Below are 21,553 nucleotides of genomic sequence, written 5' to 3' on the forward strand. Positions count from 1 at the left end.
GGATGGTTTACCGGGAAATCCGAATTTTATTTACTTTTATTATATTTAGTACAATTGAAGGGCTCGGGGCAATAAGGGACCTAAGCCACTTTTTTTGAAATTTGAAGATTTTAGTAAAATGGGCCCTGTAACAATTGTCTCAAGCCACCAGCGAATTTTTACGGCTATTGGGCAATAAATGTGGCCACCAGGCTATAATGACCTTGTTGCCGACTTGTAAAATCATTGAAAATTTTTAAGCAAGAACGTCATAAGACACAGTAAAATCAACATGGCGACACATGATCAGAGAGTGTTGAAAGAAAAACAATTATTTTATAAGGAAAAATGCAGTAGTTCTGGTTCGGATTTTGACGATTCTGTAAAGGATCGAGAATATTCTCCGCATACGAGTTCCAGTGAAAGTTATGAATTTTCTCCGAAAAAGGTAAGTAAACATTTTAGTGGCTTGAGACCTTCTTGATGTAGGATATGTGGCTTGTGTCTTAATAAGTTATAATAACATTAAATTTACTTTTTTAGTAAAACGTAGCCCCAAATAACCTGTTTTAAATTTTTTTATTGATAAAGAGCCATTAACACTAATATTATATTTAAATTCGTTTGTCAATAACCCGTTTTGAGACCAAAAAAGTATTTTATTTAGTAGGTGGCTTGGTCCCTTCTTGGTTCGATAGCGAACACCCAAATTCCATATTCATTAAACACACCCTAAATGGAGCGTTTGATGAAGTAAATGTTGGTAAGAGGGTTGTAAAGTTTGGTGACAACAAAAAGCTTAAATAATATACATATGGAGGACCAATAATACTGAACATCAAAAAAATTCAGGTTATAAAGAAACTTTTACAATATATTCCTCTCACAAAGCAGCAGTTTTATCTCAGTATTATTGGAATCAGTACAAGTAACATTGAACAAGACTATAACCAAGTTGATGAACCAGAGGAAGTAGACAGAGATGAAACCGATTTTTTTTAATAGAAAATAATATTGTAGGTATATTCTTAATTTTAGAATGGTTCATTTTATTATTTTCAAAAAGGTCATAAGCCACATTTATTTGTTTAATAAATTTTTTCTTAAAAGATGCAGTGTCATTTTGTATCTGTCTTTGAAAAAATATATTTAAGAATTTATTTTGCATGTAAGGAATTAAGGTAAACATTATAAAATATTAAAATGTGATTTCAGGATTTTGTCAAAAACTTTAACCGTGATTTACTCAAAACATTTCAAATGAGGCTTAGGTCCCTTATTGCCCCGACCCCTTCTCAATTTGCATCCCAATGTAGTAGGTACCTATAATTCTGGTGATTCTTTAAATCCCCTATTGTTAAGAGAATTTACACATAAGTATCGTTCGCGGTAACGATCCCGTACTTGTCCAGGACTACTTCGCATGCGCACTTTAAAAAAGAGCGTTCTCTTTTTTAAAGTGCGCATGCGATTTTTAAAGTGCGCATGCGAAGTAATCCTGGACAAGTACGGAATCGTTACCGCGAACGATACTATAGATTTACGATTTTCTAACGGAAATTGAAATATTCATGCTTTAGATCGGATCCCGTCTTTAAACGGCTTTAAAACTTTGGAGGACATATATATGCGAAATTTTTAATGGAAATTTTGAAATTGATTTTTGTGCAGAATTTTCGTCTTTAACAAGTTATTTTAATGCGCCTCAATTACTTCTGTTGAAATTGAAAGGAGTTTTTCAAGTTATAAAAATATTTTATCTGATCAAAGGAAAAATTTGGAAAAACACATTGTAGTGAATTATAATTATAACTATATACTTATTGGTATCAGTTTTTGTAAAAAATGTGAATAAATTGTATTGTATAAAAAATAACGATTTAATTTGAAAGATAATAAATAAGATTGCCGCCCCCCTGTAAAAGAACCCCCTAGAATATAATAGAACAGAAAATTTGTGGTTTCTCGAAATGCGCATTTTTTGAATTTTTGTGCATATCTTGCGGATATTTCGTAATTTTTTACTGCATATATATGCGCATATTTCATCAAAATTGATCGCATATAAATCCGCTCCCTAATGATGATGAATCAAATAATTCACGAAGTCAGAAAACGACATGGATACCACATGGGAGCGCATAAAATGACGATACTATGCTATGCCGATGATGCAGTACTAATTGCTGATAACGAGGATGACCTACACAGGCAGCTCCACACTTTCAATATCACAGCAAATAAATTTAATATGAGAATATCGGTAGAAAAAACTAAATGTATAGTGATAAGTAAAGAGCCGCGTAGATGCAAGTTATAAATAGACGGCAAAATTGTAGAACAAGTAATGAAATTCAATTACCTAGGAGTAGAGATCACTAGTGACAGGAATATAAGAACATAGACCACAACACAAGCGACAAAAGCGGCAAGAGTAAGTGGTTGGCTCCGAGAAACCATATGGAGAAACAAATATCTGACCACGGAAAGCAAAATAAAAGTATACAAGACAACACTAAGACCTATCCTAACATATGCAGCGGAGACAAGGACCGATACAAGAAAGACGAAACAACAAATCAACAATATCGAAATGAAAGTATTAAGATCAATAGCGGGCATATCATTAAGAGACAGACAAAGCAACAGAAGTATACGAGAACGTTGCAAAATTCAAAATATTAACAGGTGGATAAAAACAAGAAAGAAAAACTGGAACGAACATGTAAATCGAATGGAACCAGATAGATTAGCGAACATCTGTAAAAACGACAAGCCGTATAGCAGAAGACCCGTTGGAAGGCCGCCGAAAAGGTGGAAAGACAATGTACAGTCAACAACAACTGAAACAGAATAAGAGGCAGACAAACAGGAGTAATCCTAGTCGCGCGAAGAAGAAGAAGAAGGCAAATCAGTGTCTGCAAGAAAACATTATAATTTCTTCTAATTGTACTTTATTTTATTCCTGGGGCGCGCAAAAAATGCTATAAGTTAACCATCTGCATCTTCTTTTGTCCCTTCTTTTTCTTAACCTACTATTGTCAATTTTTAAACAAAGGCCTCTTCCAACTCCTTCCATCGATCTATATCCTGAGCAGCATACTTCCCCTGAGCAACATATTTTTTTATGTCATCTACTCATCCTGTGGTTCTTAGTTTGGTGGTCAACTTTTGTAGGGTCTTCAATGTTGTATTGTGTCATTCCAAAGTAGGTCCTTTTGTCTAGCAGTACTAATACCTAGGCTTTCGAAGTCTAATTTGAGTTTGGCAATTTTTTTTGTTATATCCTCGACTTTAGTTTTTAATCTTACTCAGTGATCCTTATTTCCATATGACAGTCGTATACCTAATATTGCCATTTCCATTGCCCGTTCTGTTGTGGCGAGTTTGTCATATGGGCCTTAGTGAGGGTCTAGATTTGATATCCACCCATCTTGATAGAAAGGATACCAGTGTTGAACACTTTGCTTCTCAAGTATTAAGGTACTCTCAGGTATTAAGGTAAAAGTTCGTTCTACATCTACTGACGTTATAGGAAAATATTTTAATTTAGGCACTAAACTAATTTGCCAAATCGTAAGATCTTTACAAAACTTAGGTTCAAAAATACATATAACTTCCTTGTGGAATTTCTTATTTTTTTCTAATATATTTTCTGACTTATTTCTAACTATAATCTCTGTATTCCCGGAATTTTTTTGACGATGAGCAGAAAAAAATAACTTTTATGAATAAAAGGTATTTAGAAATTTGTACGTTACATAAAAGTTTTTGACTTTCAGTTACACACTGAGTCATGTTTAAGTAGCTTTCTGCTCTAATACATGTTCCTCATCTTGTAATTTTACAAGACAAGATTACACCTGGTAATTTTTCTCTATATCGCTTTGCACACCTAATGACGGTTTCAAAAACACTGTTTTGACATTTGAAATTAATTTATTGGCTAAATCAAATATAAAATTCTCTTCTAAGAACTGCTACTACCATTTTTATGTTACGAAGAAGGCAAGTAGTGACGGGTTATTTTAAATAAAATACTTTTAAATTTTGACCTACCTTTACCATACACGGCGTTTCATAAAAAATATTACAATATTTTCACGTTTTATTTCTTTCGGCAAAAAGAAAGCATGGAGTAGGTATTTCCTCAATGCAGCGGCCTACAGTCATAGTATTGGTTTTCTCGCTACTTAATAAAATTTTACATCGACCGACGTAAGACTTGTTATTGCTTAACCTTCCAGTGGTAACGTACGGTCCCTGACACCGACGTAGCGGATTTTTCGCGGTAAAACTCAAATGCGCATTTTTTTTGTCCCCGCGGCCAGGTAGCTTTCAAATTCTCATCAGACTATTTAGTCTTGAAAAATCTGTGACGAAGTGTGGATAGTTCATATGTTATTTGACCTGACGGTGTGAGAGACCGAGGTTACCACTTATGTTATACTTAACGGTAAGTTTTTGTCGTTTTTGGTCCATAGTCAGTTTAAATAATAGATGTTAATTTTAGGAGTTGTATATGAATATTGATTATAAAAGCAAACAAATCAGGTTGCAACAACTTTTTGACGAAATTGTTGCTAATTCCGAACCAGAACCGTACAGTGCGGTGCAGTGGAGTGTATAAAAATATGAGGAAACAAACGGACAATAATTTCAGTTTGTGTTGGACATTTGTCGAATAATTTAATTTTTTTTGTGACATTTCAACCCTTGTCGATATGATTGTTGATATTTTGTATTCAAAAACTTGACATGTTTTTGTAAATTGTTTGTCAATTATGTTAGTATCTAAAAGAAGCCATTTTTTTAATGTGCATTTTTTCCCGAATATAAATAAATATTGATCATTTCTTACTATATTGATATTTAAATATAGTTATATTAAACATTTAGTCACATCAAAATATTAACAGAAAATCACAACCTAAGATATTCATTATTAAAAAAGTCGGTGTCGTAGACCGACGTTACCAACTTTGTTACAAGAATTCACGTTACCGGCGGAAGGTTAAAGAAACTTTAATTTCCTGAATTACCCCGTTCATACAATGCATTCACATTGCCCTTTCTTAGTGTTGGCTCGGTAAGGTACGTATCCATACGTTGGTGCTCCTTGCTCCGTGTAGCTGCTTAAAAAGATACGGCATGTGTAGGAATATTATAGTTATAGTTAATATGTATATATTTAGATTTATCCTATGTACTTAGGTTAGTTTAGTTTGTTGATTGTCAGTGTCATTAAATAAAATATATTTAACGAACATATCATGGCGCAGTTCTAAAACATATAAAATAGAAGATGCCAAAAGGAAAGACCAAAACCAGTATTTCTTTTAATGAAGAAAAGAGTTCCAATGATCGGATTACAAATCTCGAATATTTTGTAAGTTCCACACAAGATAGCATCAAATCTTTGCAAGATATGATACAAATACTTTTATCAAAAACTACTGTTGTCTCGACTGATAACCCCGCAGCAACATCTTCAATAGTAGAAGAGGCTGAGAGTTCAAAAACGTTGACTAACAGTATAAACTACAACTTACATTTATCAAATGCCGTGGCTGGTCCTGAAAAGTTTTTAGAAAGCTTAACTTACTTACAGTTCAAGGATTGGAGACGAAAATTTGAGAATTATATATCCTTTCAAAACGTAGAAGACGCTCCCAATAAAAAATTATTAGCTCTTCTTGAATCATATTTAAATCAAGATATATCAAATATGGTCCGGTTAGTAATAAAATTTGATAAAGAAAGTGGCTCAAATTACATAAATCTACTAAATAAATTGGAAGAATATTTTAAGAATTTGGAGAAGGTCGTAGATGACATTATAATATACGATGAAACATTTCGTGAACACTGCAAGAGAATTGTAAAATGTCTTGATACGTGAAGAGAAAAAAAGGTAACTCTTAACTCTGATAAGTTTGTTTTTGCCCAGAAAGAAGTTGAATATGTCGGATACATCGTAGGAAGAAATGGAATAGAAACAGATCACAAACAATATGTGCCATCCACAACTTTCCAACCCAACATGTTTAACTGAATTACGCTCATTTATGGGTATGGCAAATCAGCTGGGAAATTTTTCTACCGAAATATCTAAGCTGGCATCACCATTAAGAGACTTATTAAAAACAAAAAACCATTTTGTTTGGTGTTCAGTACATGATGAAGCTTTGGATAAAATTCGTGAGGCTTTGAATAAATCTCCAATCTTAGCCCACTTCAATCCATTATTACCAACCGCGCGTCATACAGATGCTTTTCGATCAAATGGCCTTGGTTATGTGCTTCTGCAAAAACACGACGAAAACTGGAAGCTTATACAGTGTAGGTCAAGATTTCTGTCAGATACAGACACCCGATATGCTATGATCGAGATAGAACTTCTTTCTATAGTATGGGCAGTCAAGAAGTGTAGGCTATATTTACTAGGTTTGAATGAATTTAAGATTGTAACAGATCACAAACCGCTCTTACCGATATTAAATAGTTACACCCTGAATATGATTGAAAATCCAAGGCTACAACGTCTAAAAGAAAAATTAACAGGGTATAATTTTGTAGCTGAGTGGACGAAAGGCAAAGACCATCGAATCCCAGACGCACTCTTAAGAGCACCAATAGATGTTCCATGTGAAGACGAGTTAGAGGGAGAAGAAGCAGCTACACAGCTGAAATTTTTCATTATTCAACAAATTGCTCTAGTTGATGGTACTGAAGGACTAATACAAAACTCACATCTGCAAGATTCGTTATTAACTGACTTAATTAAGGTATCAGAAAATGATGAAGTATACCAAATGCTAAAAATGCAATCAAAAATGGGTTTCCTGAGGTAAAAAAGAAGTTCATCCTTCACTGACACCTTACTGGAACATTAGAAACGAGCTCAGTTGTGATGATGGACTAATTTTAAAAGGCTGCCAAATTGTCATTCCCCTATCTGATAGAAAAATTATCCTAGACAGGCTACATGACTCTCATCAAGGGATAGAACGTACAAAATGACGAGCCCGACAAACAGTTTACTGCCCGAATATGAATAATGACATAAAAAATACCATAGAGATGTGTGAAGCATGTCTGATTATTAGGCCTTCGCTACCTAAAGAACCTTATTTGAGCGATCCTCTACCATCACTGCCATTTCAAGATGTCTCAGCAGATCTTTTTTCTTGTTCTGGAAAAAAAATATTTAGTATTCGTAAATAGATTATCTGGATGGCCAGTGGTATGCCATTATGGAAACCAAGATCCAACCAGTGCGGGAATAATTAAAGACTTAAGGAAAATCTTTGCAGACACCGGTATACCCCTACGCTTACACTCGGACAATGGGCCACAATTTAATTCTTTCGAATTTAATTATTTCCTTAAAAAATGGAATGTTCTACATTGCACGTCTAGTCCACACTATCCTCAGAGTAATGGTCATGCAGAAGCTGGAGTAAAAGCTATGAAGCATTTGATATTAAAATGCATGGTAAATGGCAACCTTGACGAACATAAATTCTGTTCTGGTTTACTTGAATGGCGTAATACCCCAAAATCTGATGGCCACTCACCAGCCGAGATTTTATATGGACATCCAATACGATCCTTAGTACCCATTCATTATAAAGCTTTTTCAAAGAAGGGGCACACGAAAGTCAAAGACATGGAACACCGGGAAATTGAAAAAGAAAAAGCAGTTGTGTATTATAACCAACATGCTAAACATTTAGATTCAATTAAAATAGGTACTAAAGTAAGGATTCAAGATAAAAAAAAATAAACTATGGAACAGGATAGGTGAAATAATCGAAATAGGAGAGAACAGAAAATACATCATAAAAACGCCAAGTGGTAGACTTCTTATAAGAAACAGAAGATTTCTTTCTAAAAAGTGTTTCTGATAGCAAAACACTAAAGAGGGAGGTGTAGGAATATTATAGTTATAGTTAATATATATTTAGATTTATACTATGTACTTAGGTTAGTTTAGTTTGTTGATTGACAGTGTCATTAAATAAAATATATTTAACGAACATATCAGCATGCGCTCCCCTACATATAAACCGCAAACAGGTTGAATCGAAGAGGGTGAGCGCCGAGCGGCGAGCACCAACGTATCCATTATTTGGAGCTGCTACACAGAGTACGATATTTTTGCAAAAATTGACCAAAATGTATATTATGCAATTTTTGAACGGATGTTTGCTGCAAACAGCATTACTCATTAAACAAATTTTGATTAAACCAACATATCTATTGTTTTGATTAATCGCAATTTTGAACATTTTGAAGTGATGTATGTGTCGTAGTTTCTTAGAGAATCAGCCTTTTAGCTAAGAAACCAGCCACTTAGCTAAGAAGCGCTTCTTGGACTAATGAAATTCAATGTCTCCGCCCTCTTTTCTATAAGGCTGAAAAATCCAGCTTTTTAGAAAATTTTCGAACGTTTTAGTCTAAAAAGCTAAATTCTTCAGTCACAGACTAGCGTCATGGAATTGGCCCGCCTCTTCTATATAAAGCTGAAACCGGAGCAGTTTTATAGAAGAATTAGAAAACATCTGTCAAAAGATGAAATTGTCAATCTTGTAGTGTATAAAGCCAAATGGAATGGGAACTGGAATTCCCGTTAGGTCAAATGATCTTTTGTTACTTTTTAAGGAATAAACTAAAAACCCTCTGAGCATATTATTTTAGCATGTAGCATTGCACCTTATTTAAAAAAAATCTATTAGATGGGCCTACACAGAATCACGCCTTGTCCCTAAAAGTGTAGGTTAGTTTTGATAATATAGAAAAAGGAAATAATTTAAGAAATCCACAAAGAAAATGATTTTCTGTAGACGGCTCTATACCATTTATCACAAAAAATTATATTTAGTAAAATCCGTTATGAAAGGTATATAATTTATTAAATAAAAGTTCCTTAAAGGGGTACATCAGAATAATAGCAGAACGTTTTCGATCTGAAGAGAGTCAGTGTTGAACGGAATGCAAACATGCTAAGCCACCAAAATGGCTTTTTTGATTTTGGTGGCTTAGCATGTTTGCATCCTGTTCAGCACTGATAAAAACGTTCTGCTGTTGTGATGTAGTTCTTTAACTGTGTAGCACTTTAACCGTGTTAAAAATGCAACTTTTAGCACGCCATACGAGCGTTAAAAATGCTACTTTAATACACTAGTGCTTTAAAAATTTTTTGGCACTGCAGTTCGTATTGACCGGATAGGCAATTTTGATGTAATGTCAAAAAAATATAAAAATGGAATGCCAGTCAAGTTCAAGTAAAAGTTTTTGTAGATATTGTCCTGTAATTACGTTTGTAAAAAAATATTGTATGATATGCGTGTTAAAAAGTACATTTTTAAGGCACTCATGCGTGTATACACGTGCACTTTTAACACTTATATCATAAATAACTATTATGAAAGATTTTACTAAATAAAATTTTTAAAATAATACACTAAGCAGCAAAATTAACGTACCACCTTAAAAATGGGACATTTTTGATGTCTCAAATTTCCTAAGCCTCTTGCCGATTTGAGTTATTTATTAGTATATTATAGCTTTATTCTTTAAAAATATCACTGTAATAATATTATTGGTAAACAGATAAACTGTCTTTGTATATCGAGCGTTGAATATGTTGAAATCAAAACTCAATTGTAGGTTTAGACTTTCTTAATATTCTGTTTTGATTCATTCGCTTATATTGGAAAATAAAAAAGATAGGTACTTTAACATCTAGCTATGTCTTTTGTCGGTAAATCCTCATTTTTTGCTTAGTTTAATAACCAGGCTTACAGTAGGCTATGAGGAATTTACAATTTGATAAATGTCAAATGGATAAAAGTCAAAAACTGTCTGATTTGTTGTGAAAATTAGTAGATTTATTATTTAAAGTTTCAATTAAGTCCGTAATTTTTTTTGTTGTTTAGTGGAAATAGAACGCACTGCAAGGAATTTAACCCACGATGAGTGTGTTTCAGTAGTGACTATACTGAAGGACGTACCTACCATGCTAGCAGCCTCCTTGTATTGGTAACATTTTTTGCTTATGTACGATAATGCAAGAGCTCACGTTGCACGAACTGTAACCGAATATTTACAACAGGTATCTACATCTTCGTAATTTTGAATTCGCAACCGCATAGTCCAGATCTTAACCCAATCAAAAATTTGTGGGACATAATTGGCAGAAGACTACGACAGCTTTTGCCACATCTTAAAACCTTACAAGAGGTCGAAACAGTAGCTCGAATAGCCTCATTTGTAATATAAAAGTACATATCTCTTTATTATCGAACATAAGCGAATGAATTTAAAAAAATGTTAAGAAAGCCTAAGACTATAATTGAATTTTATTTTCAACATTGTATAAGTGTTAGAATATTCCACAGGGTGTTCCGAACTTTTAGAAAAAATCACAGTATGATTGGTAAACCCGGTATATAATGACAACTTACCTTTTTAGCAACAATATTATTACAGGGATATTGTTAAAAATAAGGCTATGCCATATTAAAAAAAATCACTAAAATCGGAAAAGAGGTTTAGGAAATTCGAGACATCAAAAATGTCCCATTTTTAAGGTGGTGCGTTAATTTTGATGCTTGGTACATAAATAATTAATGATTAAAGGCCGTAGTGTTTTCTCATTTAAACTGAATAGTTTTACCTACAGATATAACAACAGATATACCAATACTAAATTTGAATATACATAATTTGAATTTTTTTATTCTCATTAAAGATTAAATACTATATATTTATTACAAAAGTAAGACCCGAAAACAAAACCTTGTAGTGTATGTACTTTCCCAATGTTACAATGAGCATTTAAAACCAAATTTTATAAAACTTAGCTACGCAACCTTTTTTTTTGGAATGAGGTGGAAAGATTCGTAAATCGACTAGGGAAGGTGTCCCTAGTACTGTTGGATTCAACAAAACCAGAGACATACGCCGACGGCACGGTGTCAAAACTAAGTGACAGAGGGCCCCCTTCGGACATCCCTGCCAGGTCACCTACCAACTAAAACCACCCCCTCTTCGACCCGAGGTATCCCTGGACGAGTTACCCCGCGCAGACCGGATTAAAGGTGCCCTTAGAGCTATTTATTATATCTACAACACTTACCTAATAGCGATGAGCGTGTAGGGAAAAGATCTAGTTCCCAAGCGAAGGAACTTGGAAACATTGAGAAAAAAAAAAGAGAAGGTAACTCGATACATTTTTATACAATAAAGAAGAAAAAAGGAAATAAAGTTTTTTTTTTATTTTTTTATTTTTTTTTACAGTTGAGCGCTATGAAGGAGGTAGACTCCCTCACCCAGCTTGTTCTACTCTTTCCATTATAGACTTTCTTTTCATGATGCTTGTTATATGGTCGATTATACACTTGAAATTATCTTTGCTGATCATTGCAATCTGCATGATGTTGTTGGGCGAGATAGCGCCAAACCTATTCTGCAGCCTTTGTTGTTCTACGACGAAAACATTGCACCGGAAAATGCAATGTTCCGCATCGTCCCTCCCGTGACACGTGGTGCATATATCATCGTTGGTTTTTTTGATGCCATATGTGTAAGACCTAAAAGATCCATGACCTGTCAGGAACTGAGTAAAGTAGTAATTTACCCGTTTAAATTTACAGTTGTACCAAGCTACAACATCGGGGATCAGTGTTTTGGTCCAGCGAGCCTTCTTGGTCTGTACCTCCCATTCCCTTTGCCATTCCATTAGCATGTTTACTCGTATGGTCCTTCTCACCTGTTGTAAGTGGCCATCCTGTGCTTCATACAGCATTTGTCTCTCCTTGGCTAACAGGTGAAAAGGAAGAGTGCCCGCTATCACCTGTAAGGCCAATGTAGAAGTGGTTCGGTACGCGCTCACCACTTTTAAAAGAGGCTTCCTTTGGGCTCCTGTTATGATATCTTTGTACTTCTGGTATTTTAGTACGCTGATTCAGACGGGGGTTCCATATAGAAGGGTCGACTGCACCACTTGGAGGTACAAACTTCTCTTGTTGCTGCTGGGCCCTCCAATGTTAGGTATTATTCTCTGGATAGCTGCCGTCCGTTCGTCTACCTTCTTAACCACTCTTAATAAGAGTTTCGTGTATCTTAGGCCTCTGTACAGGTCAATACCCAAATACCTCGCACAGTTCGTCGGCTCTAGTTGGATACTACCTATTTGGAAGGTCAAGTCCGGCCCATTTCTTGGAGCTTTAAGGATGACCACTTCTGTCTTGTGACCTGCAGGTTCAAGATCATTATTTTCCATCCACCTGTTCACTTTCTCTCAGCATTCGTTTACGATTTCCACAACGTCCCAGTACATGTCGTTGGTGACCAATATAGCAAGGTCGTCTGCATAGGCTACTGCCATGTTGTTTCTACCGTAATCGATATTTAAAACCCCATTGTACAAGACATTCCACAACGTTGGACCAACCTGTAGCTATGCAACCTGTTATTTCGCATAGTTGGAGAATCAATAGAATTTAGTGGAATTCGCAAATACCAGCCAACCCTTGCATTTAATAATTCATTCGGATTTGCATTAATTTTTCCGATTAACAAAAATCTTAGCGCTTTGCAATAATTTTATGTTCTTTACAGACACCGACGAGACGTGCACTGTGTAATAATCTTCAGCTATATTTTAAAATCCTAATTTTATGACAGAGATGAGTTTGTACTATCTACCACTATTTTTATGCTAATTGGCGATGAATACGTGTACCTACAAATAGAAGGGTGATTAAGCTATTGGACTCCTCGTTGCGTTGGGTGACAATATTCTGCTACTTGCTATCTACATCTCGATCTTTGTTCGTTAAACACAATAACTCAATAAAACCATTAACTTTTATCTTTCTAAATTACGCGAGTAAGTTGTTTTTAAGTAAAAATTCACTGTAAAAAAATTTCTAATAAATTCTCTTCCCTCAAGCAAAAATATACTGAAAAAAGAACGAAAGGTGACAATTTTCAGGGCTCAAAAACACAAGTAAAAAATATCACTTTTGTAATCATCAAGTACATAAATTCAAGTTCAAACCTTTTTCTATCGGGTCTTGATAAAAATGTTAGCCATGTTTTATTCTAAAACAAAATTATTTTAATTGTTAATGAGGAAGGCTTCTTACAGGAAGACGGGCATTAACAACTAAAAAACAATGTTTTAGAATGAAATAAGTCCAACAGATTTATCAAAAACTGATAGAATAAGGTTTAAACTTGAATTTAGATACTTCGTAATTTCAAAAATTATATTTTATACATACTTACGTTTTTGATTTTGAGCATTGAAAATCGTCATCTTTGGTTCTTTTTTCAGTTTTAAATTGTTTATAACTAGAAAATGATCAACTTTAGAGAAAAATTACAAAATACATTTTTTGTTTAGAATGGCTTAAAAATCAGAAATAATATCTGCCCGGGTCGATTTTTTTTTAATTTATAAAAAATGTTAGTTTTAATTACTAATTATTAATTATAGTTAGAACAAGTTAGATCGGGCAACCCTTGTTTTTTGTAATAATTTTTAACATGATAAATTACACATCCAATAATTTTTATCCATTAAACAGATCGGTGCAAATCGACATTTTATCGTATCTTAGACTATATACTCATAGGGGTTTTAGTTTATTCGTACAAAAATAATAGAGTACATGAGATAAAACTATGGCATTTAAACCATTAGTTTGTAGTAATTCATTTTCCTATATTGTCAAAACTAAAGTATATTTTTAGGAACAAGGCGCAAGTGTGTGTCGGCCGAACTAATATATTTTTTTGTAAGGTATGTACTATTAAGAAGACCAATAATAATAATAATTTTTTTCAAGAATTTTTTTTCAGAACTTTTGTTAAAAATGGATATAAAACTTTTACATAGTAATATCTAACTCTTAGAGAGTACAAAAAATATATATTTTTTCATAAAAAATGAATATAGTATTTTTACTACAAAAACGTTATTACGTAGGTCAAAATTTTTGACGTAAGAGAACTGTCAAAACAATAAAATGTGACTTTTCATTATTAGATATTTTTATTATAAACATGGCAATAATAAAAAGTCACATTCTAATGTTTTGACAGTTCTCTTACGTCAAAAATTTTAACCTACGTAATAACGTTTTTGTAGTAAAAATACTATAACCATTTTCAATTACCAAACCATTACCAGAGAAGGTTCCCTTTGTTTTCAATCTGGTAGGATGTAGAGTAACATTTTCTGATGTTGTTTTATGTGCTATTAGATTGAAAACTTAGCCTTTTTCTATATCTTTTTTCATTTATGCACGTACACAAATATTGTACAGGGAGCAAAATTCGAGGCCTCGAAAAATTATGGCGGACAGTTAATCTCAGGATTGGGATATCTGAAACAAAAAAAACGTGCTGCATTTTAAAAAGGAAGGTTTCTTATGTAAAAATTTACCACAATTTGACCAAAAATTAAAAAATAAATATTTTTTTAACCATGAAAACTGAAGAATAACGGGCGATTTTTTCACAAATTTTTTTCAAATTTCCGTAAAATCTTTTTTTTTTGCGGCATTTTTCACTAACGGTGGTAAATGAAACCTTACTTTTTCAAATGTCGTGAATTTTTCAAATTTAGAGATTCCAATCCTGAGATTAACTGTCCGCCATCAGAACTACTTTTTTTCGAGGCCTCGACTTTGGCGCCCTCTACAATATTAGTAGTGTAGGTATGTGCATAAATTAAAAAAGATATATTTTTGTATTCTCTAAGAGTTAGATATTAATATGTAAAAAGTTTTATATTCATTTTGTACAAAGGTTCTGAGAAAAACAATCTTGAAATAATGCTTATTTTGGTCTTCTAAAGTGTACTAGTACCTTAAATAATATTCAATGCTCATGCTAAAATAATATGATCATATGGTTTTTAGTTTATTCGTTAAAAAATAACAAGAGATCATTTGACATAACGGAAATTCCAGTTCCGATCACATTTGGCGTTATACCTCCATACCTAGGGACTCACAATTTCATCTTTTGACAGATGTTTTCTAATTCTTCTATAAAACTGCTCCGGTTTCAGCTTTATAGAGAAGATAAGGCAGGGCAATTATATGACGCTAGTCTAAGTGACTAAAGAATTTAGCTTTTTAGACTAAAACGTTCGAAAATTGTCTAAAAAGCTGGATTTTTCAGCCTTATAGAAAAGGGCGGAGACATTAAATTTCATTAGTCTAAGAAGCGCTTCTTAGCTAAGTGACTGGTTTCTTAGCTAAAAGGCTGATTCTCTAAGAAACTACGATATATGCATAGACTGCTGAACGGGTTCTAATGCAATTCTATTAAGCTTCAACTTATGAGTCGTAGTATACAGATAATTGTTGGTCGACTTGAAACTTCTTCTCGCAGAAAATTTGTAACAAGGAAAAATATTCTAGCGCCAAAAAGAAATTAATTTTCATACAAGGACCTAAAGAACTAAAAGTGGAATGGTCTGCAATTTGATTAGCTTTTGTATTTTAATGTTTTTTCTTTGCCAGTTAAGTAAAAGCCAATTTGCCCAATAAAATATTCTTTTCTGAACAATTTGTTTTGAGAGACACGATGCTTTTATTTTTCAGTTCCAGATTAAATAAATGAAATGTGAGAATTAATGTATCTTAGGATTTTGTAACAGGTTTTGCAAAATATTTTTTCTCCACCTCTCTTTAATTCGAGAAGCACTTTATCTCAGCACTTTTTTGAATGGAGACATATTTAAATTTAAAATATATCAAACACTTCAAAAACACTAAACATGATACAACATTTGCTTTACACAAATATTTGCCGGCTATTTTTCAACTGGAATATCTAGGAAAAGTCAGTAGGAAAGGTGTACCATCTCGTAGGTATCGAAGATTTAAGTGCGTCATGGATTTTATATCATTTAAGTAAAAATGCGACTTTTTTCAATCAGTTCAAGATTGTGAAAAAACTACGCACAGTAGATGAAAACGTTCAACAGACAACTTTATTTGAAACTATTTGATTTTTAAAACGATATTTTCTAAATTAAAAAATATTTACAACCAACAAAGTTAGTTACTTACTTAGTCATAAGCCTTGCTACCTTTAGGTGTAAGGCTGGCGGAGTTTAGTTTGGCATTGTAATTAAGATGATTTCCGATCTTGTGTAAGGTTTTTGGCACTTTCTAATGTCAATCCTTTCTTCTCGACTTCTTGCCTGATTTTATCTACCGACATAACTCTTGGTCTTCCTCTTTTGTTTTCCCCTAAACTCTAGTTTCGAATACTTATTTTGTTAGTTTTTCGTTCGATATTCTACACACATGTTCGGACCATCAAAGTTGTCCCTCCACTATTTTTTCATTGATTGGTTCTAGTTTTAGATTTTGTCTGATTGTTTAGTTTCGTATTTTGTCTGTCCTCTTTCTGTTTGCTATTTTCCTCAGGAACCTCATTATCATAGCATTGACTCTGGATTTTTGGCTTTCTGTCAATGTCCATGTCTCGCTGCTATACATGATTGTTGGTCTAACTACTGATCTAACGACTGCCGTTTTTAGTTTATTCGGTATCTTTTTTCCCCAAAAATGTTGTTTTTAGAGTGCCAAATAAGCTTCCTGTTCGTTCCATTCTCTCGTTTATTTCCACGTCTTGTTTACCATTTGATTCAATTATTATTACTACTAGATATTTAAAATATTCCACATGCTCTAGTTGTTTGCCGTCTAATTCTATTGCGTGTGTCTTCCTCGTATTTGAATTTATTATTGTTTTTGTTTTCTCTGTATTAATTTTCATAATTATGTTTGATAGTTATTTTTCTAGGATTTCAAGATAGTTCTGTAAGTCTTCTCTGTTTTTTTCTATCAATACCATGTCGTCTGCAAATAGTAACTCCGATAGTTGAGTCTGTTTTATTTGCCAGTATCCTAATGTTCTTTTTCTTCTTTCCAATAACCCTTAATGCCTTTCAGGACATCGGATGATCGCGTACCATAATGTAAGTTTTCTCATTATTCTCTTGGCTTTCTTGAATGCTTCATCCAGTACCACTGACAATAGCAGTGGACTCAACACGCATCCCTGTTTGACGCCTTGACTTGTAGTAAATTCTCTGGATTTCTCGTTATTGGTTTTTACTCTATTTGTATTATTTTTGTATATGTATATCCTTTATTACTTCTACTATGTCCCTGTCGACTCCCCTTTCTTTTAGTGTCTTCCATACGTCGTTTCTTCGGATTCTGTCAAACTTCTTTTCCAGGTACATGAAGCATATATGTATCTCTCTATTCTTATTGATTACATTCTCACTTACTTGTATTATTGTGAATATTAGGTTTTGCATGCTTCTGTAATTCCTGAATCCACACTGTGTATCTTCCATAGTTGTTTCTATTTGGGTTTTTATTTTGGTCTCTCTTATTCTTGCGAATACCTTCCCAAGGATACTTGATATGGTGATACCTCGGTAATTATTACAGTCTTCTTTTGTGTATTGGTAATATAATGTCTTTCTTCCAGTCCTTTGGTATTTCTGCTCTGCTTATGTTATTATTCATTCGTTCTTTCATGCTGTCCATTACCTCTATTCCCATGAATTTTATCATTTCCGGGTGATATAATCCTTGCCTGGTGCTTTGCCTAATTTTACCCTTTCTATTGCTTTCTCTAATTCCTCTCTGGTTATGGATTTCACTTGTTGTTCTTTATTCATTTCATGTATCTCCACTATGTTGTCCATGTCTGCATGTATTAGCTATTTGAAATGTTCTCTCCACTTTTCCATTATTTGTTTTTCTTCTGTTAGTAGGTTTCCATTGTTGTCTTTTATATTCGCCGTCGTGTGTTTTTCCTTTTGTCTGAGTTGCTTTATTGCGCCGTAGAAGAGTTTTTGGTTTTCCCTATAATTTTTTGTCATTTTTTGTCCAAACCTCTCCCACGACCTTTCCTTTCCTGTTTTCACCGCTATTTTATTTTTTTCTCGTATATCATCCTTCCGCCATTCCGCTATCCTTATGTTAGCATTTGATATTCTTGTCTCTCCGTAAGTTTTCTGAACTGCTTTGATTATGCTGGTTTTTAGATATTGTAATTTTTCTTCAATATTTGTATTTTTTGCCATATCTTTCAAAATTTATCTAATTTTTCTTGAAATTTCTTCTCATCTTTCCTCTTTTAATTTATAATTTTTATTTTTTCGCTTTTTATCTTTCTTCTCTTTTATTCTTTTTCCTCTGTTGTTCTCATTCTCATTATTACCAGATGATGGTCACTGCCAATCTCTGAGCCCCTTTTCACTTTCGTGTCTTGTCATCTTTTCCATTTGTTTTTGCTTACCAAAAAGTAATATATTATTGGTTTTTCGTTTCTACTGTTTTCTACTCTCGTGTATTTGCGTACTTCTTTCTGTTTAAATTTTGTAATTGTTATAAATGGTTTGTTCTCCATACATACTTCTATTATTATTTTACCGTTTCTGTTTAGTATTTCTTTCTCCTATTTTCCCATGCACCCCTCTATTCCGCTGTTGTGTTTTCTGACTCTACCATTTAGATCTACCATTACAAACATGTTTTTTCCCCATTATCAATTTGCATTTGGAGCTCCGCGAAAAATTTATCTTTCTCTTCCTTTCTTGCATTTTAATTTACTCCGTAGGCTGTTATTATTTTCCATATTTCCTCGTCCATCAGTTTCATTTTGACCGAAACTATTATCTGGTTAACACATGTCTCATCTATAACGTGTTGTAGTCTACTCGGTGCAATTATTAGTCCGACACCTTCTTTTGTTCCGTCTCCTTTGTATCCGCTCCTACTCAAAGTAACCAATATCCTTTGTCCCTTTTCTTAAGACATTTTCCTTTCATTTTCGTTTCCATTATTCCCAGTATTTCTATTTTTTGTGAAACCCTACACGAAACTTTATATAAACTTTATAATTGGCCCAAGATGGTTGGTTAAAGTTTCGTATAGGGTTTCACCATGTTCTCGGAGGTTATCTACTAACATCGGCGTTAAACCATTTTAATTTCACTACTTTAGAATGTAGATTGAATTATAATTACAACCATTGTTTGGTTCTGGGGCCAGTTAGCAAGTATACGAGTTCACTGATAATGGATTGATAGGTCCGAACACGTTCGTTCTGAACATATTTTATGCAACCTATTGAAATTTTTTAGGATTTTATTAAATTATACCTACTACTTAGAATTTGTTTTACTTTGATGTTAAAATTTATTCTTTTAAATTGTTGTTTATAGTTGTTTATATCATTGGAAATGTGATTGGTGTGATGGATTCGACCGTTAATTGATGGAAGTTCATTATATCTAAAAATAAAACACTAAAAACGTTTGTTTTCTATACTTCCGTAAAATTTATTACAACTATGTCACTACAGCTGTTTCGGCAGAGTGCCTTTCTCAAGTGATTTAGTTTACAATGGTTTGCCTATTTAAAGTTTTTAACTGAAGAGTTTGAGGAGTGGGGAGCTGTTTGTCTCGAGTTGGTCATTCAGAATTATATCTGTATTTTTCAATTTATTAATGTCCATAGATTCTAATAAAGATAGCTTAAGGCCTTTATTTTGAATATGCAGAATTTGAAACAGTTGATTAAAAGAATGATTATGATCTAGGAAGTGAAGTGCGTATGTAGAAGTGTCTGTTTTTCTATTTTTGAAAGCCCTTTTGTGTTCTGCTATCCGTTTGTCAAAAGTTCTGCCAGTTTCACCGATGTAAGTTTTCGGACAGTCACCACAAGTTAGTTTGTAAACACCACTCTGTAGTTGTTTTCTCTTTCGGCTCTTATTGTTCATAATATATTTGCTTAAGTTGTTGTTAGTTCCGAAAGCTGGTGTTATTTCTTTCTTTTTTATGTATCTGCCTATTTTTGTTGTTATCTTGCCAGTATATGTGATAGAGCAGAAGGTACTGGGTTCTTCCTGTGGTGGTGGATAGACTAATTTCAGGGCTTTCTTATGGAGTTTTTGGTTTAAAATTTTGTTAATTGTTTGTTCGTTATAGCCATTGTTTACTGCTATTTGTTTAATGATGTTCAGTTCTATCTCGAAGTTACTTTCTGACATGGGAATTTCTGTCAGTCTATGTATCATGCTATGGTAAGCTGCTAGTTTGTGTTGTGTAGGATGGGATGATGAATTGTGTATATTTGTGTCAGTAAGGGTAGGTTTATGATATACGGAGAACTCATGTTTGTTGTGTAGTCTGGTAATTGTTACGTCTAGAAAGTTTATGGACTTATTCTGTTCTGTTTCTAATGTGAACTCAATGTTACTATGAGTGGTGTTTACAAACTAACTTGTGGTGACTGTCCGAAAACTTACATCGGTCAAACTGGCAGAACTTTTGACAAACGGATAGCAGAACACAAAAGGGCTTTTAATAATAGAAAAACAGACACTTCTACATACGCACTTCACCTTCTAGATCATAATCATTCTTTTAATGAACAGTTTCAAATTCTGCATATTCAAAATAAAGGCCTTAAGCTATCTTTATTAGAATATATAGAAATTAATAAATTGAAAAATACAGATATAATTCTGAATGACCAACTCGAGACAAACAGCTCCCCACTCCTCAACCTCTTCAGTTAAGGACTTTAAATAGGCAAACCATTGTAAACTAAATCACTTGAGAAAGGCACTCTGCCGAAACAGCTGTAGTCACATAGTTGTAATAAATTTTTTCTACGAGCGTGCAAAAATGTCTACTTTCGCCCACGCATTTTAGTTTAGAAAATTTTACTTTTCCGCACGCGTGTTACTTTTTCGCACGCGTTTTACTTTTCCGCGCGCGTTTTACTTTTCCGCACGCGTGTTAATTTAGATATGTTAATATGGCCTTAAAGTAATTATAATATATGCAATAAACTAATATTTAGATATTATTGACTAATTTATTACAAATATATCTTATTGTGTTCATGTTTTAATGAAATTAACGCGAGAATTCTATGAAATAAAATAATTTTGACATAATATTCGAAAGTCAAATCAGTAGACAATAACAGTGGTTTTGAATCGTGATCATGGAAACCAAGATCGTCGTTATGCTAACCAATTATGCTGAAACTTTAATTTTGACAACCTTGTCAAATAATTAATTTGTGTATGTATTTTCATATTAATTAAATTAATTGATTAAGATTTGGTCATTTTTTAAAGACCCGTAGAAAAAATATTGTTCCTAACGCTTGCAGAAAGTCTCTTTTCCGCACTCGACTGCTTGCCGAACTCCCGCTTCGCGTCGTTCGGCAAACTGCAGTCGCGTGCGGAAAAGTATGACTTTCTGCACTTGTTAGGAAAATTATTATTGTGGAATATAGAAAACAAATGTTTTCAGTGTTTTATTGTTAGATGGTTTGGTAGTGTTGACATTCTGTGAGAATGTGTTTGACAGTGATACAAGTATTGTTGCAGTGGTAGCATAAAGTTGATCTGTTGAGGACATAAGATAACCGTGCGTCAAACGTGTGTGTCCTATTCTCAATCATCGTATTTTTATTTCCTCTTTTCTATCTAT

The sequence above is a fragment of the Diabrotica virgifera genome, chromosome 6 (assembly GCF_917563875.1).
Source record: "Diabrotica virgifera virgifera chromosome 6, PGI_DIABVI_V3a".
Taxonomy (NCBI): domain Eukaryota; kingdom Metazoa; phylum Arthropoda; class Insecta; order Coleoptera; family Chrysomelidae; genus Diabrotica; species Diabrotica virgifera.